The sequence below is a fragment of the Salmo trutta genome, chromosome 6 (genome assembly GCF_901001165.1).
Source record: "Salmo trutta chromosome 6, fSalTru1.1, whole genome shotgun sequence".
Taxonomy (NCBI): Eukaryota; Metazoa; Chordata; class Actinopteri; order Salmoniformes; family Salmonidae; genus Salmo; species Salmo trutta.
In genome coordinates, this window is record NC_042962.1 from 32741113 (window position 1) to 32753160 (window position 12048).

Here is a 12048-nt window from a genome sequence, read left to right on the forward strand (position 1 = left end):
GTTGGGCATCTCTGGCGCGGCCCACGCTTGGATTGCGTCCTACCTGACAGGTCGCTCCTACCAGGTGGCGTGGCGAGAATCTGTCTCCGCACCACGCGCTCTCACCACTGGTGTCCCCCAGGGCTCTGTTCTAGGCCCTCTCCTATTCTCGCTATACACCAAGTCACTTGGCTCTGTCATATCCTCACATGGTCTCTCCTATCATTGCTATGCAGACGACACACAATTAATCTTCTCCTTTCCCCCTTCTGATAACCAGGCGGCGAATCGCATCTCTGCATGTCTGGCAGACATATCAGTGTGGATGACGGATCCCCACCTCAAGCTGAACCTCGGCAAGACGGAGCTGCTCTTCCTCCCGGGGAAGGATTGCCCGTTCCATGATCTCGCCATCACGGTTGACAACTCCCTTGTGTCCTCCTCCCAGAGTGCTAAGAACCTCGGCGTGATCCTGGACAACACCCTGTCGTTCTCCACTAACATCAAGGCGGTGACCCGATCCTGTAGGTTCATGCTCTACAACATTCGCAGAGTACAACCCTGCCTCACACAGGAAGCGACGCAGGTCCTAATCCAGGCACTTGTCATCTCCCGTCTGGATTACTGCAACTCGCTGTTGGCTGGGCTCCCTGCCTGTGCCATTAAACCCCTACAACTCATCCAGAACGCCGCAGCCCGTCTGGTGTTCAACCTTCCCAAGTTCTCTCACGTCACCCCGCTCCTCCGCTCTCTCCACTGGCTTCCAGTTGAAGCTCGCATCCGCTACAAGACCATGGTGCTTGCCTACGGAGCTGTGAGGGGAACGGCACCTCCATACCTTCAGGCTCTGATCAGGCCCTACACCCAAACAAGGGCACTGCGTTCATCCACCTCTGGCCTGCTGGCCCCCCTACCTCTGAGGAAGCACGGTTCCCGCTCAGCCCAGTCCAAACTGTTCGCTGCTCTGGCACCCCAATGGTGGAACAAGCTCCCTCACGACGCCAGGACAGCGGAGTCAATCACCACCTTCCGGAGACACCTGAAACCCCACCTCTTTAAGGAATACCTGGGATAGGATAAAGTAATCCTTCTACCCCCCCCTTAAAAGATTTAGATGCACTATTGTAAAGTGGTTGTTCCATTGGATATCATAAGGTGAATGCACCAATTTGTAAGTCGCTCTGGATAAGAGCGTCTGCTAAATGACTTAAATGTAATGTAAAGGTAATTTCAGATGCCAACATCGGTAACATTTTCTCCAAATGCTTTTATATTAAATCAAACTGCATGTTTTAAACAATGGTGAAATCATTGTTTTCATAAAGTTGCTGACATTTCAATCAGGTCGATATCAATTGGGTGAAGAACTGCTGTGTTTCTCTTCCCTGCTTATTACCTTTCATTGGAGGTTTTCATCGCTTGCAACTTACAGTAGAAAAATGGTGTTAAAAAATGTCTGATTTTACTCAAGTGAGTGCAGAGTGCAGACAATGTGTTTTTGAATAAGTCAGCTTTGATTCACACTTGTCTCGAATTACACTGTTGTCTTTGGTGTTTCAGTTTCAAGTTTCATGTTTTATTAGTTGTACAGGATACACTTGGTATATACACCTTCCAACGAAAGGCTTACTTGCACGTTCCTTCTCAACAATGCAACAACAATAAGAAATAATAAAAGATAAAAATACGAACATAAAGCTAATTGCTCAGTAGAATGGAATAAACATTTTAGCGTGTTTTACTGCTTTATCGTGTTGGGGCTAGGGATCAGTATTTGCACGGCTGGATAAAAAACGTACCTGATTTAAACTGGTTACTACTCTTGCCCAGAAATGAGAATATGCATATAATTAGTGGATTTGGATAGAAAACACTCTAAAGTTTCTAAAACTGTTTGAATGGTGTCTGTGAGTATAACAGAACTCATATGGCAGGCCAAAACCTGAGAAGATTCCATGCAGGAAGTGTCCTGTCTGACAATTTGTTATCCTTTTGCGGCATCTCTATCGAATATACAGCATCTCTGCTGTAACGTGACATTTTCTAAGGCTTCCATTGGCTCTCAGAAGGCGCCAGAAATTGGAATGACGTCTCTCCAGTCTCTGGGCGAAAAACAGCAGGAGATTTTGTGAGTGGTCAGGCTGAGAACAGTGACACTGGAGATGCGGGTTCATGTGAATTCTCCATGTTTTTCTTTCTCTCTTTGAATGAATACAACGTCGCCCGGTCGGAATATTATCGCTATTTTACGAGAAAAATAGCATAAAAATTGATTTTAAACAGCGTTTGACATGCTTCGAAGTACGGTAATGGAATATTTTGAAATTCTTTGTCACGAAATGCGCTCGCGCGTCACCCTTCGGATACTGACCTGAACGCACGAACAAAACGGAGCTATTTGGATATAACTATGGATTATTTCGAACCAAAACAATATTTGTTGTTGAAGTAGAAGTCCTGGGAGTGCATTCTGATGAAGAACAGCAAAGGTAATCCAATTTTTCTTATAGTAAATCTGAGTTTGGTGAGGGCCAAACTTGGTGGGTGTCAAATTAGCTAGCCGTGATGGCCGGGCTATCTACTCAGAATATTGCAAAATGTGCTTTCGCCGAAAAGCTATTTTAAAATCTGACACCGCGATTGCATAAAGGAGTTCTGTATCTATAATCTATATGCATTTTGTAAACGTTAATCGTGAGTAATTAAGTAAATTCACCGGAAGTTTGAGGTGGGTATGCAAGTTCTGAACATCACATGCTAATGTAACAAGATGGTTTTTGATATAAATATGAACTTGATTGAACAAAACATGCATGTATTGTATAACATAATGTCCTAGGAGTGTCATCTGATGAAGATCATCAAAGGTTAGTGCTGCATTTAGCTGTGGTTTTGGTTTTTGTGACATATATGCTTGCTTTGAAAATGGCTGTGTGATTATTTTTGGCAGGGTACTCTCCTGACATAATCTAATGTTTTGCTTTCGCTGTAAAGCCTTTTTGAAATCGGACAGTGTGGTTAGATTAACGAGAGTCTTGTCTTTAAAATGGTGTAAAATAGTCATATGTTTGAGAAATTGAAGATATAGCATTGATGAGGTATTTGTATTTCGCGCCACGCGATTCCACTGGCTGTTGACGCAAGCGTCCCACCTTGCCCAGGGAGGTTAAACTGTAGCATTGTTTTTAAATGAAAGGATAAGCTTCACACTCTAGTAGCTCCGATTAAATACTTTATTCACCAATTGTCACGACAATGACGGATGGTGGCGCCCCTCCTCGGCCGGGCGGAGCTCGGCGGTCGTCGTCGCCGACCTACTAGCTACCATCGATCCCTTTTTGTTTCACTTTCGTTTGGTTAGGTCTAGGTAGGCACGCACCTGTGTTGGGTTAGTCATTAGTAAGGGGGGGGTATTTAGGTTAGCGTAGGATGTATGTGGTTGTACGTGATTGTGTTGCTTGTCCGGGTTTTGTGTGGTAAAAGAACGTGTACTAAGTTTTCCTTCTGCCGGTGGTTTATTTTATTTGTGTACACCATCGCAGAGTATTTAAGGGCTGCGCCCCTATCCTTTGACGACCACATCCCGTTACTTCAAATAAAGAAGTGTGGTCACGAACTCTCTGTCTCCTGCGCCTGACTCTACCTCTCCTGTTGTTCTTCGAGCCAGCTCGTGACACCAATGTTTAAAAAAAAGCTGTCTCTAGGGTTTCATCAAATACTCTGTACTTAGCATTCCTCATTCATTGTTTTTAAAATGCTCTTAAAAATGACATGTAATGGAAAATAATTGCAGAGGTCATGTCGTCTTTTAGGAGATGTGCTTCACTGTGTAGAGTATATGAGGGTTACATGTTTGATCCATTCACAAAAGTGAAATGTTAGCAACACAATAGTGAGTTTGACAGCTAAACCAAATTAGCCTTGACAGTGCATCTCTGATATCTTATTGGCAGGCAGCACTCAGTAATTGCTTTTAGATTTGCCACAAGGATGTGTGTGTGTGTGCGTGTGTGTGTGTGTGTGTGTGTGCGTGCGTGCGTGCGTGCGTGCGTGTGTGTGTGTGTGTGTGTGTGTTGTGTTTTTTAATCCATCACTTTAATGTCAGAGCCTTTCACCACTCATGGTCAGTGAACTCGATTAGAGAGCTGAACTGTCAAGGTTAACTTTGAAGGTTTCTCTTCCTTCTCAAAGTATAGACTGACGCCTGCAATGCTAACCCTATTATTAATGGTCAACTTATTATTAGACCCAGTTTTTACACTAATTCTTAACCATGAAATAATAATAATAATTAATTGGATTTATGTAGCGGCTTTCCACCTACAGTAGGTGCTCAAAGCGCTTTACGTAATAAGGGGGAAACTCACCTGTTGAGGTGATGCACGGCACAGGAGGCTGCTGAGGGGAGGACAGTTCATAATAAATGGAGCACATGGAATGGCATGTGTTTGATACCATTCGATTACCGCAAGCCCGTCGTCCCCAATTGAGGTGCCACCAACCGCTTGTGATGCACAGCAACCACTGTGTGCCAGAACACTCACCACACATCTGCTAGCCTGGTGAAGAGGTGAGGAGTGATATATGGCAATTGGGAATCAGCGGGAATAATTAGGTGGCCATGAATGTGAAGATTACGATACAAACCCTTTATAACTCAGTTTGTTTTAGGCCAATTCTTTACCATTAGCTTGTGATTATACCCAGTAGTCAAGCCAAATGTTGATATTTTTACTCAAAAAGTATTAGTGGATGTGTAAAAACAAATCAACTGTTTGCAATGAAGGTCATCTAAAAAAGTAAGGACTCCTTTGTTCTTAAAATGTGATGCTGATGGAACCGAGTTTGAAATTTAATCTGAGAACAAGAGGTCAGTAGCAATGTGAGTCTGCCCACCTCCAACATAGGGCGATCTTAAGAACCCTATCTCATCACACTGGGTACCGAAATGAAGGTCATACAAAAGAATAGTACAGGAGGAGAATAGTACGTAGAGGAGACGATCCCCCCCCCCCCCCCCCCCCCCCACACACACGTACACAAACTAACCTCATTGTGGTGGTGGAAGTAGATAGATAGAACACACACTCAGTAACCTCATAGTAGTGGAATTAGATAGTCTGACCTAGAGGAAGTGGAGCTGTGAGTTGACCCCTTTTAGAGATCCTAGTGACATTAGACAACCTCAGAGAAACACAGACGGAGAGACTCTGTTCCCACGACTAATCCCCTCTGTTGCCTCTCAAATGGCACCCTATTCCCTATACAGCGTACTACATTTGACCAGAAAGTAGTACACTATAAAGGGATTAAGGTGCCATTTGGGACGCACTCCTTTTATCATAGTCTCCTAATGATCAGGACACTCAATGGCTGCCACGATCAATGATCCCAAACCACGAGAGACCGCACCGCTCCTCTCATCCTGCCCCTCTCCGCTCAGGTATATATAGCCTCCCCTGTCGGATCATGCCCAAACAACCTCCCGGACCCCTACTGAGCCGGGAAACGCTATTTCTAGAACTCCTAAGTCGCAAAGGAGCCACATACACGAACACACACAGGCGTTACAAAATGGAGTAGTTGTCGCTGGAACGCGGGCCTCTTGAAGCTGTTAAATGTGTTTTAGATCAAAGTCAGGGCAGAATAAAACATGGGATTCACACTTTACTTCAATTTCCCCCCATCCTTTACCATCCCACTACCGCTGCATTGTGCCTCTTGTGTTGGAGAGATGGCTCTATGTGGCTTTCACACTAAAACGCTTTCCTTCTGCCCCGACCCTCTATCTCTCTCGCCTTTTTTACTATGTTTTTCTCTTATTTTCGCTTTCCCTTGCCTTTTTTCTATCCCTCTAGAACACACATGCTCACTGTCATCTTAACACACACATATTGAGGTTCAGTATGTGCATGCTGCAGCACTCTCTCTCTCTCTCTCTCTCTCTCTCTCTCTCTCCCTCACCCTTCTTATGAAGCACGTTCCAGGAGAGTTTCCCAGTTCCGATATGCCGCATAACATAAAATGTGCCTGCCAGTCGACGCCGCAGAAATGGGACAATAAACTCTGACCTTTGATGTGATCATTTCCCCTCCTCATCCTCCTCTCTTTCACCCCTCCTCTCTTTCCCCCTTCCCTTGCTCCTATGTCCTCGCTCTATCCCCTCTCCACTCAAATATAACTGTACTCAGTCAATCCTGCTCTAACCTGCTGAACCTCATATTTCTGTATGCGTCCCAAATGGCGCCCTGTTCCCTATACAGTACACTACTTTTGACCAGAGCCCTATGGTCCCTGGTCAAAAGTAGTGCACTGAAAAGGGAATAGGGTGCCATTTGCGATGCAGTCCATGTCTACATATCTCCCACTCCGCTCTACTCACTGTGGTCTGTGCTGCCCGCCCTGGCTCCTTGGCACAGCACCAACCTACATCTGCAACACTAATCTATAATTCTGTTTAATTAAGGAGCAATGCTGTGCAGCGCCTCTCCTCCATCTCCTACTACACTGCAGTACCCCCCTGTCTAGTACGCTACTACTGCATAGGGAATAGAAGGCTCTGAAGATGATCAAACACATCCATAGATATCAGTAGGGTTTTAATGTTGGAAGGTGTGTGTGTGGGGGGGGGGGGGGGGGGGGGGGGGGGGTACTGTGCATGTCTGCTTGTCCTAGTTAATTCAACACAATCGACTGAACGCAGCAGTATCATTGATCCAATCCAAGCTTACCATTCTATTTAACCTTAGCGGTATAAACTTCTCTCCATGTGGGTAATAACCTTTCACTTGTCGCTGACTGTTAGGGCCTGCTCTCGTCTCTCCCCAGGGCTGCCCATGAGTAGTGTGTGTGTGTGTGTTCGTGCGCATTAGTGCTTTAGTGCATCACATTCAGCATGCCACTAAGGCTAAAGCCCCCATGGGTTTGACTGAGAGTTGAAGACACATCTGAATTGAAGGCCTGAGGCTGTGCACCTAAATAACCCTTCTTTCCTCTTCCTCACCCCTCTTTACCCATTTCTCCCTCCCTCCATTTCTCTCTACCCCCCACACCCCTTTCTACCCATTTCCCTGTTTCGCTCCCTCTCTCAGGGGTCACAACCAGAGAATGGAGTTCCTGGGAGACTCCATCATGCAGCTGATGGCTACAGAGTACCTCTTCATCCATTTCCCTGACCACCATGAAGGACACTTAACAGTAAGGAGAAACCCCCTAATGTCTCTCTCCATCTATTCTCTTCTTCCTTCTCCTCATCTCGTTCCCTCGCTATTTACATCTTTGTCTGTCTCACTTTCCTTCTCTCTTTCTGTCTCTTCTCCCTCCTCATCTTGCACTCCTCTCTCACTGTGCTCTCTCTCTCCTCTCCGGCTCTCCCCATCTTTGTTTCTCCATATGTTCCTCCCTCTGTACCCATCTCTCCGTTTTTCTCTGGTCCATCTCAGTGTTATTCACCACATCCTTTTTTCCCCTGCTGCACTTCTATGCTGTATCTCTCTCTTCTTTAGCTCTTCCTGCTCCCTTTGTATCCCTCCCCCTTTCTTTCACTGTCTTTGTGTGCTGAAAGGAAGAGTTACAGGGCTAAAGAGAGAGCGAGATGGGTAGCCTATTGTTGTATGGGAAAGTGTCTTTAATAGCAGGCCTTTGTTGGTACTCTTTTGTGATGGCTGTGGAGTGCAGATGAAAACAGATTGTCTCCATCCTTGGATGGTGCTGTAACAGTGTGTGTGTGGGTTTAAGGGTGTCTCTGTGTTCATCTTATACAATACTTGCCGGAACATTCCAGTCATGCATTTCCCATCCTGTCAATCAATATTGAATGGTGGAAAGGAAAAAAACTTAATTCCAATCTTTTTTTTTGGTTCCTTTTCCTTACATACTCTGCAGTGAGGCGGGGCATGCAGTGCAGTGCTGCTGTAACTGACTTGTCATAGAAAAGTCCTAACTAAAAGCTGCTAAGTTAAAACAGATCTGCAGTTAGATATTTATTAGTAGAGAGTAGATGTGACATCAATGGGATAAAAGCTCTGCAGTGAAGCATAGCTAAGAGACTGAGATGGTCCCGGCCTGCCCAAGAGTAGAAACAGACTCGGACTCAAATGGATTTCAAATTGAAGTGCTCATTCAACACATTGCCTGTGTGTGTGTGTGTGTGTGTGTGTGTGTGTGTGTGTGTGTGTGTGTGTGTGTGTGTGTGTGTGTGTGTGTGTGTGTGTGTGTGTGTGTGTGTGTGTGTGTGTGTGTGTGTGTGTGGCGTTAAGAACGAGCTGGCTGAGACGTCCCACAGCATTTTATCTATTCTATCTCTACTTTCCCCACTGCTGCGTTTATATTTATAATGTTTATGCCAACTCTTTTAGAGCGGGCAATGCACTCGTCTTGTTTTGACATGTCTTCATCTGCTGAGCTTTGAATCTCAATGTAATATTTAACAGTCCAATGATGTGAAAAGTGAAACATTGAATAGCCTGGCGTGATCCTACACGCTACAGGGTCTGTGATGTATTAGTCCATATGGTGTTTGTTTTCCTTCTTTTTTTCTTTTTTTTGTATGTGCGTGTGTACTGTGTACGCACTTTGGCATATGTGCAAAGTGGATCTGTGAGACTTGGATATTCTGTGTGTGATCAAAATTGGATTTGTGTGTGTGTGCATGTGTGTGTTCCACAGTTTTTGCGTAGCTCATTGGTCAACAACCGTACCCAGGTCAACGTGGAAGAGGAGCTAGGCATGCAGGAGTTTGAAACACTAACGACAAAGCCAAACGGCTCGTGGCCCCCCGCACCAAGACCCTAGCTGACCTGCTGGAGTGTATGTAGTATAGCGTTTAAACCCTTTTAAAACCTCAACCATTGTCTATTTATTTGTATCACATGTACAAGGCATTTTTCTAATTTCTCTCTTAAAAACGAAACTATTGCCATTTTGTGTGTACTGTATTTATATATGTCCAAGGCCTCTCCTTTCTCTCTGGTGTGAGGTTTTAAAAAATAAACCAACATTGTTTTTTGGCATAGAGATCCTATAGTACATTGCTCTCTCCTTGAGGTTTTTAAATTGGCGTTTGCGTGTTTCTGTACGTAGGCTACATGGCCTCTCCCTCCTTGACGTCTTCAAACCCTGAAATATTGGCATTTTACTTTTCTCTTTCCTTTATGAAAGGCCAGTAAAGACATTTAATTATCCTGTGGGAGTACATGTACGCCGGCATGTCCTTTGGCTCCCGAGCCCTTGCATGGTGACCGGAGGGTTGATGATGAGTGTGAGGGCTCCCTGTCATGGCTAGTGAAAAGGAAGGTTATAGCCTTCCCTCCCTCATTTGGCCTCCCAGGCTTCCGATCTTCAGACATCAAAAAGGCTAAGCTGCATCTCAAATGGCACCCTGTTCCCAACATAGTACACTACTTTTGACCAGGGCCCATAGGTCTATGTAGGGAATAAGTCGCTTTTTGGGATGCATCCTGAAAAAAGGCTTGAGCATTAAGGGGTTGGGAGGGTTAGGTTGTGGAGGGGGTTGAGAGGGTGGAGGGATGGAGGGGCAGCCGCATGACGAGATGTACACTACTGGATGCTCTTCAAAGGCCAAGCCACAAGAGGATGTCATGCACTGTGCGCACACACATATACAAACACATGTCCTCACACACCTGCACACACACACACACGCTCACATATATACACACACACACAATGTGCAAAGGCAATATTCAATAGCGAGACCTTTGTACTGGGTCCACACACACACACACACACACACACACACACACACACACTAGATTATTCGCATCCTCATATATTCTTCTAAGGCCAGGGCAGAGCAAAGCAGAGATGATGACAGCAGGGTTGAGGGGTTTGGCCTGAAATGAGTGGTTCTCTTGAGCATAAAAACAGTCATGTCATCTAACTAGCTACGTACACACAGTAGTGTACCTACTGTGTGTACTGTGTACCTACAGTAGAGCCTAGACACTGTCTCTCCATCTCAAATGGCACCCTATTTCCTATGTAGTGCATTACTTTTGACCAGAGCACATAGGGCTCTACTTTTGACTAGGGCATAAGTACTGCTAAATGGCATATGATATTACACTGAACAAAAAATATAAATGCAACATGCAACAATTTCACATATGTTACGGAGTTACAGTTCATGTAAGGAAATCAGCCAATTGAAATAAATTCATTAGGCCCTAATCTATGGATTCCACAGCTGGGAATCCAGATATGCATCTGTTGGTCACAGATACCTTTAAAAAAAAAAAGATGGGGACGTGGATCGGAATACCAGTCAGTATCTGCTGTGACCACCATTTGCCTCATGCAGCGCAACACATGTTTTCTCAATAGAATTGATCAACTCTATTGCGAAAGAAGTGTGTTGGCCTGTGGAATGTTGTCCCACTCCTCTTCAATGGCTGTGCGAAGTTCCTGGATATTGACCGGAACTGGAACACGCTGTCGTACATGTCGATCCAAAACTTCTCAAACATGCTCAATGGGTTACATGTCTGGTGAATATGTAGATCATGGAAGAACTGGGACATTTTCAGCTTCCAGGAATTGTGTACAGATCCTTGTGACATGGGGCTGTCCATTATCATGCTGAAACGTGAAGGGATGGCGGCGGATGAATGGTACAACAATAGGCCTCAGGATCTCATATCTTAGTGCATTCAAATTGCCTTCGATAAAATGCAATTGTGTTCATTGTCCGTAGCTTATGCCTGCCCATACCATAACCCCACCGTCACCATGGGGCACTATGTTCACAATGTTGACATCAGAAAACCACTCGTCCACACGATGCCATACAAGTGGTCTACGGTTCTGAGTCCGGTTTGACATGCTGCCAAATTCTCTAAAGTTACATTGGAGGCGGCTTATGGTAGAGAAATTAACATTCAATTATCTGCCAACAGTTCTGGTGAACATTCCTGCAGTAAGCATGCCAATTGCACTCTCCCTCAAAATGTGGCATTTGGTTGTATGACATTTTAGAATGGCCTTTTATTGTCCCCAGCAGAAGGTGCACCTGTGTAATGATCATGTTGTTTAATCATATTCTTGATATCCCACACCTGTCAGGTGGATGGATTTTCTTGGCAAACGAGAAATCCTCACTAACAGGGATGTCAACACATTTTTGCACACCATTTCAGAGAAATTAGCTTTTTGTGTGTTTGGAACACATCTGGGATCTTTTATTTCAGCTCATTAAACATAGGACCAGCACTTTACATGTTGCGTTTATATTTTTTTGTCAGTATGTATTATATTATTATAGTAAGACAACCTGAAGTAGGGCCTGCTGCATTACGTTATATTAACCTTTTCACACTACATTATCACTAACTTTACTACTCTGGCTGAAATATTTTATTTTCACATCATCCTTTCCAGTTCCAGCAACTATGGTGGAAGCTCATATTTCTCTGTATATTTTATATTATTTCCAATTTCAATGATGCAGCTTTGATGGTAGACTTTATTATTAAGTCCAGGGCCCGTATCCACAAACTATTTCAGAGTAGGAGTGCTGATCAGTCCATATAATCTTATACAAAAGCCTAAACTGATCCTAGATCAGCACTTATACTAAGAGACAATTTGTGGATGTGGGTGTTTATCAACAACAGGAGCCAGCCATCATTGTCTATTTATTTTTCCCTTATTTTACCAGGTAAGTTGACTGAGAACACATTTTAATTTACAGCAATGACCTTGGGAATAGTTACAGGGAGAGGGGGGGGGGATGAATGAGCCAATAACAAGCTGGGGATGATTAGGTGGCCATGATAGTCAGATTTGGAATTTAGCCAGGACACCAGGCTTAACACCCCTACTCTTACAATAAGTGCCATGGGATCTTAAGTGGCCACAGAGAGTCAGGACACCCATTTAACATCCCATCCGAAAGACAGCACCCTCACAGTGTCTCCAATCACTGCCCAGGGGCATTGGGATATTTGTTTAGACCATAGGAAAAAGTGTCTCCTACTGGCCCTCCAACATCACTTTCAGCAGCATCTGGTCTCCCAACCAGGACCAACCCTGCTTAGCTTCAGAGGCAAG